Genomic DNA, 13,447 nt, shown 5'->3' with positions numbered 1-13,447 from the left:
AGTGTTGTGAAAGTGTTTGTCTTTTTGAAAGCCAGAACCCTCAAGCGTCTGACAGAGCTGCAGTGAATCTATGCTCAGGCTATAATACACTGTGGCTAGGGTTTCATCTTCCAACATCCATTTGTAAGCAGTGTGCATTCCTGATACGGTGGCACCTCACAAAGTTATAGTGAGTGCACAATGCACAGATCAGGGGGCTCCCCATGTAATAAGGGATGCTAACACACATACACACATATATAAAAAGGTACAAAGGTAGGTCTGTGCAGCAAGATTTGGATCTATGTGGTGTATTGTAAAGCAATGATTCTCAGCCAAGGATCCGAGGCCTGCTGGGGGGGCCGTGAGCAGGTTTCAGGGGGGTCTGTCAAGCAGGGCCAGCATTAGACTCACTGGGGTCCTGGGCAGAAAGCCAAAGCCCTGCCGCATGGGGTTGAAGCCCAGGCTCTGAGTCCCGCGACCTGAGGCTGAAGCTGAAGCCTGAGCAATGTAGCGGGGACTTCTGTGGCATGAGGCCCCAGGTAGTTGCCTTGCTTGCTACCCCCTAATGCTGGCCCTGGCTTTTATATGCAGAAAACCTGCTATTGTGACACAGGATGGCCATAGAGATTTTATAGCATGTTGGGTGGGGTGAGCCCATGGGAAATCTGGTGGGTATCTTGGGGAATGGGAGGCTGTGCCTCCCCAAACAGCCTACTGTGACTGGGCCCCCAGGCCAGCGTGCCCCCTGCAGGGACTTGGGGCTGCCGGGATAGCTGGTGCTGTGCTGTGCTGCCTGCCCAGCGCCCCGGGGCTGGGGGCGCAGTGACTGCGCTGCCTGGCTGCCTGACCCCTGGGGCTGGGGGTGCAGCAACTGCGCTGCCTGGTTGCCTAGAGCCCCCGGGCTGGGGGCAATGAAGCTGTGGCGCACTGGGGCTGCTGGGGCCTCGCTTACCCGCCCCCGGCCTTCTGGCACTGGGGCTCGGGGGCTGCAGTGGGGGTGCTTTAGGCTCCTGTGGGGGAGGGGGAGGCAAAAGGGGAAGGCGGGGTGGCAGAAGGGGAGGGGAGAGGTGGGGTCTTGGGCAGAAGGGAAGGGGCCGAGGGTTAGCCTCCGCCGGGGGTTAGTCTCCCCGGGTGGCCAGGGCGGGGGGAGCCTCAGAAAGAAGAAGGTTGAGAACCTCTGTTGTAAAGGGCTGATCCTGTTCTGTTCTATCTTTGTATGCAGGATTTCAACTTAGGTCCCATGCCTAGTAACCAGAGTTCATATACATTAAGGTGAAAAGTAACTCCCTCTTGTCCTGCGGGTCCCGTCACCATACCACCCTTACTTCTGCACTGCTGCTGGCAGTGGTGCTGCCTTCAGAGCGGGCATCCGTCCAGCAGCCGCCATTTTCCAGCCACCCAGCCTTGAAGGCTGCGCCTCTGCCAGCAGCAGCACAGAACTAAGGGTGGGAATACCATACCCTGCCACCCTCACTTCTGCGCGGGCTTCAGAGCGGGGTGCCTGAAGGGTGCAGAGAAGACGATGACACAAGAAGCAAGGAGAGAAAATCGGAGGATAGCAAGGGAAATATGGCTATTTTATGGACTTTCCTGGAGATGTAAACCACAGAGCTGTATCCAGTACAACGTCTCCCAATCACTGCAGGATTAGGGAAAGGAAAAATCTTTTTTTTTTTTTTTTTTAAGTTTGGTTATATTTGTTTGGTTAATACTAAAATATAATTTGTTGATTTCTATTAACAATGTTCCTTAATAATTTAGAAGACAAAGTAGACCTAGTTAACGACTTTTATTGATTATTGATTTATTTGAAAGTTGTTATTGCGATGTGCCATACCTGGTTGCTAAGTATTAGTACAATATAATGCTGCAAGTATCGTTATTTCAACTGAACAAAGAATGGTTGTAGAGAATGTATGTTTGTTGGGGGAGGGGTGTTACAGGAGGGCAGGGAATGAGGAAAGTGTGAGAATAATATTCTGGTATAATACTTGGGAGAAAGCCAGAGCAAAGGTGGATAGGTCAGTAGCTAGAGAATATATTCAGACATATTTTTTAATTTTTTGCTGCAATTGCTTTTAATTTATTTTTCTACATAAGCTACTACTTTATAAATGATGTAGAATACGTGGTTGTAAATATCACTGGTACGTACACTAGATACGTACAACTGGTATGTACAATAGGCTACTCTTTTTAAATAAACTTGTTATGACTGAATGTGCAGCGGTATTATAGTAATTGGTAATGACTAAGGATATGATTCTGTCACAGGTTCCTTGACTTTCTGGGATCTCCTTCTGGGGCAGGGCGGGAGCACCTGTCAGCCCTGGGGCTGCCAGAACATCTGATCAGCACCCAGCTCCAAGCCACGGAACAGCTGACCGGTGGTCAGCCCCAGGGCTGCTGGAGCCAGTGGCCAGCCCTGGAGCAGCAGCTCCTGGAACAGCAGTAAGCCCCAGTAGCACTCTGTTTGTCCCTCCCCCCAGGGTATTTTTAGTAAAAGTCAGGGACAGGTTGTGGGCTTTCCTGAATTTTTGTTTATTGTCTGTGACCTGTCCCTGACTTTTACTAAAAATACCGGTGACAGAATCTTAAGTAATGACAATAATACTGCTGCACATTCAAAATCATAACAAGTTTAAAATTTAAAATTAAATAATTCCTTGAACCCTGGCACCTCTTCCATTACAAATTAAACACTGCCTCTAGCTCCCACAAATGCCCCTTTGTTCTGCTTCCACAACTCCTCAGTCAGCTATCAGATGTTGATTGGTAGATGCTTTCCCTTCCAGTCATGCCCTGGGTCTGGCTCTGCAAGTTCTCAGCAGCTGACCCACTGTTTGTTTTTTGTTTTGTTTTGGCTAGTATTCACACTCTGACAGACTAACTGAGAAGAAGCATAGTTGAAGGTGGTGGAGCATATGTGTATTGTCAGCTAATTTACAATAGAGAGAGATCACAAATTCAATGTCTGATAATAAAAGATAATATATAATAAATGACATGGGCCAAAGGAAAAGCAACATTTTATTAACTCAAATAATTTCATTCCTTGACCTGCCACCCCCTAATAGTAATAAAAATTAAAAAATCTGGAAAAAATAATTCTTTATAGGATCACCTATCCAGGAATCATCTAGTTTCTCTTCCAGGTTTTGTTAAGTGAAAAAAATCTACAATGCCACTGTGAAAACTGTTAGTTTTCAGAAAACTTAATTTTCGGTCTCCTGATCTGGCAAGCCAAAATTGGATGGATATAACAAAAGAGAGTGAGAGAGCCTTCACTAATATAATACCCATCTTTCACTTTACATCAGTATTACACATGATCACAGTTAAAAGGATCAGGGCCTTTGGTTGTACAAATCTCAGTGTGTGTGTGCGTGTGTGCGTGTGCACACACATGTGTGGAAATCGGAGTTCACAGGTAATCTGCACAGTAGTGGTGACCAGGGCTGGCTCTAGGATTTTTGGCACCCCAAGCAAAAAATTTTTTGGCCGTCTCTGCTTTTTTTTCGTGCCTCCCCACCCCCAGCTCTGCCCCAACTCCGCCCTTCCCCAAATCCCCGGCCCCATCTTCTCCCCCGGGCGTGCCACATTTCCCCCCCCATTGCTTCCTGTGGCTCTTCCCCCCACAACGCCCTGTCCTAGCTCACCTCCGCTTCTCCTGCTTCCCTGAACACACCGCCGCTCCTCTTCTCCCCCCTCCCTCTCAGGTGAGGGAGAGGCAGTGCGTTCAGGGGAGCAGGACGAGCGGAGGTGAGTGAGGGTGGGAGGGGATAGAGGAACTGCTCCCTGTCCCAGCTCACCTCTGCTCCACCACCACCACCTCCCACAAGCGCGCCACCGCTCGACTTCTCCCTCCCTCGCAGGCTTGCCGTGCCAAACAGCTGTTTGGTGCGCGGCAAGCCTGGGAGGGAGGGGTAGAAGCGGAGCGGCGGTGGCGCGCTCAGGGGAGCAGGCGGAGGCGGAGCAGAGGTGAGCTGGGGCGTGGGGGCACATTTCTAGGGGTGGCATGGCCGGCGCCGGAATGCCGCCCCTAGAAATGTACCCCCCAAGCACCTGCTTGTTTTGCTGGTGCCTGGAGCCGGCCCTGGTGGTGAGAACTAGCAGGAACACTCCTTGTTAAGTTTCCTGGTACCCACCTTTCACAGAAAGTGATGCCACAGGATAGCAGAAAGCAGCAGCAACCAAATTTAAGAAGGAATCACCCAACTGTTTTTTTCCCCTGCATGAACTCTGTAGGGTAGCTTCTACAGTTTAGAACTCTGTATAGCCCAAGTCCGCATACACCAGCCATTTATAAACTTGAACATAGAATTAAAAGATTTTAAAATGTGTCCTTTAGCTGGCAGTATTAGTGGGTCCCTTCTCTTATCTATGGCCTGGTCTACAGTACGCGGTTATTTCAGAATTAGCCAAATTAATTCGAAATAAAACTGATTCTGTCCACACAACCAAACCGTTTTTTTTTATTTAAAGGGCTCTTTATTCTGGTTTCTGTACTCCACCTCGGCAAGTGGAGTAGCGCTAAAATCGAGATCGCAGTTTTGGTTACAGGTACTGTGGATGCAATTCAATGTTATTGGCTTCCGGGAGCTATCTCAGAATGCTCCCTTGTGACCGCTCTGGACAACACTGTCAACTCCGATGCACTAGCCAGGTAGGCAGCAAAACCTCCAGGAACTTTTGAATTTCATTTCCTGTTTGGTCACCATGGCGAGCTCATCAGCACAGGTGACCATGAGCATAGTCCACCATCACAGGCAACCATGTAGAGTCCACCATCACAAGAGACCACGAAGTCCTGGATTCGCAGATGAGCTCCAACATGGTCCAAACGGGAAATACTGGATCTCATCGCATGTTGGGGAGATGAATCTGTTATGGCAGAACTATGTTCCAAAAAAAGAAACACAAATACGTATGCTAAAGTCTCCAGGGAAAGAGACGGAAAGAGGCTACTCCAGGGTCACAGAGCAGTGTCTTACAAAAATCAAGGAGCTCAGGCAAGCATACCAAAAAGCCAGGGAGGTGAACGGGCACTCTGGGTCACAGCCCCATACATGCTGCTTCTACCGTGAGCTGCATGCAATTATGGGGGGTGATGCCACCACTACGCCACAACTGTCCATGGACACCTGCAAGGGGGGAGTTGCACAGAGCAAGGAGGATGAGTTATTGGAGGACAAAAAGGAGGAGGAGGAGGAGGAGGACAGTGCACAGGCGGCAAGTGGGGAATCCGTTGGGGAATAACGCTGGAGCCAATAGCCTTCCTCCACTCCCAAGGCAGGCAGGCACCTGGACCATGACCCTGGAGAAGGCACTTCTGGTGAGTGAGAGCCTGATCGGAGCCATGCTGTGGGGGTGGGGAGAAACCCAGCCGATCTGGGCTGTTCGCCTTTAGTTTAAAGGGCTCATCCCTGCTCAGAGCCTCATCAGAGCCACACGGTGGGTGTGGGGGTGAGCGGGGGGTGAGGGGCGGGGGTTGTGTGAAGCGATCATCCCAGAGAGCCCGCAGGCCCTCCTTTCATATGGCAAACCCACCAGGCATTGCTTGCTATGGCAAAGGGGGCCCGGCAATTTGAAAGCATTGAAATGAATGTGGAAGAAGCAGAACCCCTCATGCCCCTAGAGCTTACCATGGCTGCCTGCAAGCTGAATTCTGTTGCCTGGCTGCATGTGATGGCTTACTCACACCAAAATGGCAGGCACTTCAGTATAAGAGGCAAAATGCGACCTTGTACAGAAAGACAATGTGCTGTGTACTACGAATTGCCTGTTTCACTGAGAAAGAGTGTCCCCTTTGTTCTCTAAAATGTATCTTTTAAAATACTACCCTCCCTTTTCCCCCTCCCGCAGGTGCAAATGTTTCAACACCCCTAACTACTCCGTCCCAGAGGCTGGTCCAGATTAGAAGGCGGAAAAAACAAACTCGGTACGACATGTTCACAGAGCTCATGCAGTCCTCCAGCAATGATAGGGCCCAGCTGAATGTGTGGAGGCAAACAATTGCGGAGTCCCATATAGAGTTCAATGAATACGAAGAGAGGAGGGACGCACACGATGAGAGCAGGCAGGATGCTATGCTCAAGTTCGTGGGGGAACAAACTGACATGCTCCACTGTACGGTGGATCTAATGCGGGAAAGGCAGCAAGACCACAGACCGCCACTGTAACCCCTGTATAACTGCCTTCCTTCCTCCCCAAGTTCAATAGCGTCCTCACCCAGATTCCCACGGACCAGGGGGGAGGCTACGGGGACCCACACACTCAACCCCAGAGGATTGCACAAGCACCAGAAGGCTGGCATATCCTAAATTTTTATTTGGTTTCTGGACTTGTCCTTCTCTCCTCCTCCACCCTCCCAACCGAATCCTCCCCCTCCCCCAGTCTACCTTCTCATTTCTCTCAATGTGTTGTGCAACAAACAATAAAGAATGGTTTTTAAACAATTGTGACTTTATTTCCTTTCATATATATAAGGGGCGGCTCACTTCAAGAGAAACAAACACAACTGTAACACCATACCCTGGCCAGTCATGAAACTGGCTTTCAAAGCTTCTCTGATGTGCAGCGTGCTCTGTTGCGCTCTTCTAATTGCCCTGTTGTCTGGCTGTGTGAAATTTGCCGCCAGGTGAGCTGCCTCAACCTCCCACCCCACCATAAACGTCTCCCCCTTACTCTCACAGATATTGTGGAGCACACAACAAGCAGCAATTACAATTGGAATATTGGTTGTGCTGAGATCTAAACGAGTCAGTAAACTGCGCCAGCGCGCTTTCAAACATCCAAAAGCACATTCTACGACCATTCTGCACTTGCTCACCATATAGTTGAACTGCTCCTTACTACTGTCCAGGGTGCCTGTGTACAGCTTCATGAGCCATGGCATTAAGGGGTAGGCTGGGTCCCCGAGGATAACTATAGACATTTCAACATCCCCAACATGCGTTCCGTCTATCACCCCACTGCAGTTAGGGAACCCCAGCGCATTAAAGCCATCCACAATGGTCTGTACATTTTCCAGAGTCACTACCTTTGATAGCAGCTGGTCAATGATTGCGTTGGCTACTTGCAGCACAGCAACCCCCACAGTAGATTTGCTCACTCCAAACTGATTCCCGACTGACATGGTAGCTGTTGGGTGTTGCAAGCTTCCACAGGGCTATGGCCACTCACTTCTCAACTGTGAGGGCTGCTCTCATTTTGGTGTTTTTGTGCTTCAGGGCAGGGGACAGGAAGTCACAAAGTTCCATGAAAGTGGCCCTATGCATATGAAAGTTTCGCAGTCACTGGGAATCATCCCATACCTTCAACACTATGCTGTCCTACCAGTCTGCGCTTGTTTGCCTGACCCAGAATTGGCGTTCCACAGCATGAACCTGGCTCAACACCACCAGGATCTCCCAATCGCCACATGCCGTGCTTCTGGGAATGCCTGTGTCCATGTCCACATCAGTATTGTAATCACACTGTCATCACTTCCTTGCCCTGTTTTGCAGGTACTGCACATACTGCTGGATAATGTGTGAAAGGTATTTACAATGGTGAAAACTGCAGCAAAGTTCTGAGCGGGCTCCATGCTTGCTGCTATATGGCACCTGCATGGGTAATCCGGGCAAAAGGGCGCAAAACGTAGGAGAGCACAGTGGCAGCGGAAGACGTGCTGTTCAGTTCACAATAGCCGAAAAAAGGCAGGCAATGGTTGTCTTCTGTAGGTTTCAAGGAGGCAGGAGCCCAGGGCAGACAACATGGAGAGGCACAGTAGCACTGCAAGAGCGGAAGAGCAGAGTTGGCAGCAGAAGCTGTGCTGCTCGGTTCATGATGGCCGAGCAGAGTTGGCAGCGGAAGCGGGCGACGAGGAAGAGAAAGAGTAGATATTATAGAGATTACATAGGAAGACGAGAGGAAATGAGAGGTGGAATCATAGTAGCAGAAGAGCAGCTAAAAGCAGTATGACGTCTGCATGCCCAAAAGGCACGAAATGATTGTCTGCCATAGCTTCCACGGAGGGAGGAGCAACTGACGACACACACCCAGAAACACCCACGAGAATGTTTTTGCCCCATCATGCACTGGGAGCTTATCCCAGAATTCCAATGGGTGGCAGGAACTGTGGGATAGCTACCCACCGCTTCGAGATTTGATGCTAGCCTCGGTACTGTGGACGCACTCCGCCGAATTCATGTGCTTTAGTGGGGACACACAAGACTGAATGTATAAAATCGCTTCTGAAAATTCGAATAGAATAATTTCAAAATAATTTCATACTGTAGACGTACCCTAAGTCACTCTCTCTAGTGGCTGATCCAGTTTCACTCACATCCACACCCACACACAGTACATTACACAAGGACAAAGCCATCTTTGTGACTGAGGCCTTATCTATGGGAGAAAATTGTAGTGCTGTAATTAACTCAGTTTATAAACTCATTTGGTTAGATCAGTTAAGGTAAACTGAGGCAAGGTATTCTGAAACCAAAATGAGAGTTTCAGAGTGGTAGCCATGTTAGTCTGTATCAGCAAAAACAACGAGGAGTCCTTGTGGCACCTTAGAGGCTAACACATTTATTTGGGCATAAGCTTTCGTGAGCTAAAACCCACTTCATCGGATGCATGGAGCGGAAAATACAGAGGTAGGTATTAATACACAGAACATGAAAAGATGGGAGTTGCCTTACCAAGCTGGGGGTCAGTGCTAATGATCCAATTCAATTAAGGTGGAAGTGGGCTATTCTGAACGGTTGACAAGAAGGGGTGAATACCAAGGGAGGAAAAAAAATCACTTTTGTAGTGCTTATTAGGCCAATGTAATCAAGGTGGCCCATTTCAAACAGTTGACAAGAAGGTGTGAGTATCAGCAGGGTGAAATTTGTTTTTGTAATGACCCATCTACTCCTAGTCTTTATTCAATGTGCCACTTTGACTATGTCAGTTTTAGTTAAAATTTTCTACTGTAAACAAGAAAAAAAAACCATAAAACCCTCTGCAGTACAGAGGGACCTTTCTCTCTCCCTTTTCCCTCACTCCTGCCTACCCACCTACCTAGTCACATGGAGTGATGCAAGGATTAATGTTTGAAGCACTTTAACACCCTCAGATGGAAAGCAAACAGTTATTAATATTTCACAATTGCCTCCTGATCCCAGTTTTCAAAGTCTGGCCCTTTAAATAATTACTGCTGTTAGGATATAGATATTCAGGCCTGTCTGTAAAGGTCTGTAACTCTAAGAATTTAGGTATATTCTTATCACTTGGCTAGTTAGAGGTATAAAAGAAAGACTCAAAATCACTGTCTGCCAGTGTAAGGTCCTTCTCTTACTTTGACAGTTTGAGGCCCTGTTCTTAGGCTAAGGCCTTTGGCTTTGCAGCAGAAGCAGCCATAAGATGGGAAGCGACCGGTCACCTCCTCACATTCCAACCTAGTCATATTGAAATAAGGTGCTATTGGGCTGTTAGGAATACAGTCCTGTCCTGATAATGCCTATCGCCTCCAGAGAAAGGGAAGTGCCTAGAAGATGTAAAAGGAAACTTAGTTTGATAGCATCCTGTCTGGCAAGAACTCACTTATCAATAGCTGAGACGTGAAATCCCCACTTCTGTATTGTTTTTCATTATAGTTACTACTTTGCCATTGTTTGTCTGTATAATCTCTGTCTGGTTCTGTGATTGTTTCTGTCTGCTGTATAATTAATTTTGCTGGGTGTAAACTAATTAAGGTGGTGGGATATAATTGGTTACATAATCATGTTACAATATGTTAGGATTGGTTAGTTAAATTTCAGTAAAATGATTGGTTAAGGTATAGCTAAGCAGAACTCAAGTTTTACTATATAGTCTGCAGTCAATCAGGAAGTGGGTATGTGGGTGGGGGGGGGGAAATGGGAATAGGGGTAAGGAAATTGGAATTATGTTTTGCTAAAGGGGGAAATGGGAACAGGGAATGGGAGTGGGGAAATTGGAATTATGTTTGGCTAAGGGCAGGAATGGGAACAGGGACTCAGGTGTAAGGCTCTGTGGTGTCAGAGCTGGGAAGGGGGACACTAAGGAAGGAAACTGGAATCATGCTTGCTGGAAGTTCACCCCAATAAACATTGAATTGTTTGCACCTTTGGACTTCGGGTATTGTTGCTCTCTGTTCATGCGAGAAGGACCAAGGAAGTAAGTGGGTGAAGGAATAAGCCCCCTAACAACTGCCATTTGTTCTTTTCTGTTGTTACCTTCCCCCACTTACTTCTTTACTTCCTATTAGCATATTTGCTCCTTCTCTCTTTATCAAACTGGCTTCAATTGCATTCCAGTTTTTTCTCTTGTACCCCTGTCCTAACTGCCACTCTCTCAACTTCCAGCCATGTGCTGGCAGCTCTACTGTTCATTTACCAAGGAGCAGCCCTTCTCATCTCAGACTCCCTGCCTTGCACTAGTGCTGGCTGTGGCACAATGGATTAGCTCCCTAAATTCAGAAGGCAGTGAGCCGCAGCCCTAACTAATGGATTTCTAGCTTCATGCACTGCCTGTCTTAATCTTCATATGCAATGGCAAATGATGTACTTTTACTCCAAAAATAACCAGTTCTACAGTGTATAAGTGCAGAGAAAAATGGCTTAAGACAAGCCCTTTATCTGCCTTTCTTCTGAGTCTGTAAATTCTTTAGGTCTGGCGCTGTTTCTTACTCTGTGCTTGTACAGTGGCTACCACAATGGGACTTGTATCAAGGCCCCTCGATGCTAACATTCCAAATATTAAACAGCAATATTTCACATGTGGCTAGGGGATCCAAATGCTTGGCTGTGCATATGACAGCTCACAGCTGAGTTCCATCTAATGCAGGCAGCAGAAAAAGAAAAACATGGTTAAACAGAATTGAGGCTAACAGGAGCATTACTTTTTATTCTGGATACCCTGGTTCGAGTTTGGCTTAAGTCACATGTGAAAATCATTTTGCCTGATGCTGAGCAGACTTTGGTTCCCATCATGAAAAAACTTCATAATTTGGCATAATTCATCACAGCTGTCAGACTACTAGTAAAGGAAGAAGCAAGGATGTTGTACGTCAAGATTTACCGGAAAGATTTTGAGGCAGCTGATTGCATAAGGATCACTAACATGTAAGGGCTTATTGCATAATGCTTGGCTACAGCTGCTGTTATTAGATAGACAAGGTGGGTAATATCTTTTATTGGACCAAATTCTGTTGGTGACAGAGACAAGCTTTTGAGCTGACACAGAGCTCTTCTTCAAGTCAGGGAAACTAACTCAGACCTTGTTTACACTACAACTTACTTACGTCGCTCAGGGGATGTGAATATCCCCTGAGCGACGTAAGTTATACTGACCTATGCACCAGTGTGGACAGCGCTATGTTGGCGGGAGAGCATCTCCTGTTGACATAGCTACTGCCATACGTGGGAGGTGGAGTCATTAAACTGACGGGAGAGCGTCTCTTGTTGACATATCTACTGCCATATGTGGGAGGTGGAGTCATTAAACTGACAGGAGAGCGTCTCCTGTTGACATAGCTACTGCTATACGTGGGAGGTGGAGTCATTAAACTGACGGGAGAGCTCTCCTGTTGGCTTAGAGCATCTCCATCACAAGTTTACAGCAGTGAAGCTGCATTGGTGCAGCTGTGCTGCTGCAAGGGCTGTAGTGTAGATGCAGCCTAAGTGTCACTGCTAAATACAAGGTGGAACAGACTGGTTAGCATAAGTAGTTAACATATACTTCAACGGACCATTCAAGATGAAAAAAGAAAAGGAGTACTTGTGGCACCTTAGAGACGAGTGAGCTGTAGCTCACGAAAGCTTATGCTCAGATAAATGGGTTAGTCTCTAAGGTGCCACAAGTACTCCTTTTCTTTTTGCGAATACAGACGAACAGGGCTGCTACTCTGAAACCATTCAAGATGAAGTGGCCCATTAACACTTTTCCCTTTGCTAAAAATCCATAAAAAAAAGAAGAAAGCCTTTATATATCTAAGCTAGAAGAGTGTATTTAGATGAGAAACTAAAGAAAAATATAGATTGACTGAGCGAATGAATTTAGCTCATAAAGAAGTACTTAGACAGCCATATAGTTTGCTTTTTTCATCACAAGGTCACAGATGCTCGCAGTAGCTGTCTGAAAACATGAAATGAATTATTCATGGTTAAATGAAGGAAACATGTTCTACCTGTACTATTAGGATAATTTACCTCGAGTACTAAATTATAAAGAACAAAAGTATTTGTAAAAACTAATGACATGTTTCAGAGTAGCAGCCGTGTTAGTCTGTATTCACAAAAAGAAAAGGAGTACTTGTGGCACCTTAGAGACTAACCAATTTATTAGAGCATAAGCTTTCGTGAGCTACACGAAAGCTTATGCTCAAATAAATTTGTTAGTCTCTAAGGTGCCACAAGTACTCCTTTTCTTTTTGTAAAAACTAAATAGACCCAAAAGAAATTGCACAGGGTGGTAGAGGAAGAAGGGTAGCATACAAGTGTACCCATCATTATGCACCATGACTTGGCCAGATTCCTACTACTTTCTACTTCAGAATTGTCCTGCACACAGACTTTTTAAAAAAAGATGGAGTTTTAAAAAAATCACATGCTGGGTGGGGGCTGGGGGAAATCACAACCCCCTCAGGACAAACATGTTACTCATCTAATCCACTATATGATGTTAATGTTGTCCCCTTCTTCCCATTCCCTTACACTTCTCACAACACAAAGTTTTATTCCCTCCTCTTGCCATTTTTGTTTTAAAGTTCCGTGTAAGCTCTTCAGGACAAGGACAAGTCTTTTTTGCCTGTACAGCTCCATTCACACTAATGGCATAATCATAATAATAATGTATCCCAAACAGACCATGGATGGCAATATCAGGGGTTTGCACAGTGCAGCTAGCCATGATGGGCTCAATCCTGCAAAGTGTCAAACACTCTGGCCACAATTCAGCAGACCAGTTAAGGATGTGCAGAGTCCCATTGACATCAAAAGGATTATGGCTCTCTTTAAAAAGAAAAGGAGTACTTGTGGCACCTTACAGACTAACAAATTTATTTGAGCATAAGCTTCCGTGAGCTACAGCTCACTTCATCAGATGAATGTAGTGGAAAATACAGTGGGGAGATTTTATATACACAGAGGACATGAAACAATGGGTGTTACCATACATACTGTAAGGAGAGTGATCAGGTAAGGTGAGCTATTACCAGCAGGAGAGCGGGGGTGGGGGTGGGGAGGCGGGGGACTAATCAAGTAGTGCTAATCAAGGTGGGCCATTTCCAGCCGTTGACAAGAATGTCTGAGGTATAGTGTGTGTGTGTGTGGGGGGGGAATAAACATGGGGAAATAGTTTTACTTTGTGTAATGACACATCCACTCCCAGTCTTTATTCAAGCCTAAGTTAATTGTATCCAGTTTGCAAATTAATTCCAATTCAGCAGTCTTTCGCTGGAGTCTGTTTTTGAAGT

This window comes from Lepidochelys kempii, chromosome 1 (assembly GCF_965140285.1).
Source record: "Lepidochelys kempii isolate rLepKem1 chromosome 1, rLepKem1.hap1, whole genome shotgun sequence".
In the NCBI taxonomy this organism is placed as follows: domain Eukaryota; kingdom Metazoa; phylum Chordata; order Testudines; family Cheloniidae; genus Lepidochelys; species Lepidochelys kempii.
This window is presented reverse-complemented; position numbering follows the sequence as displayed.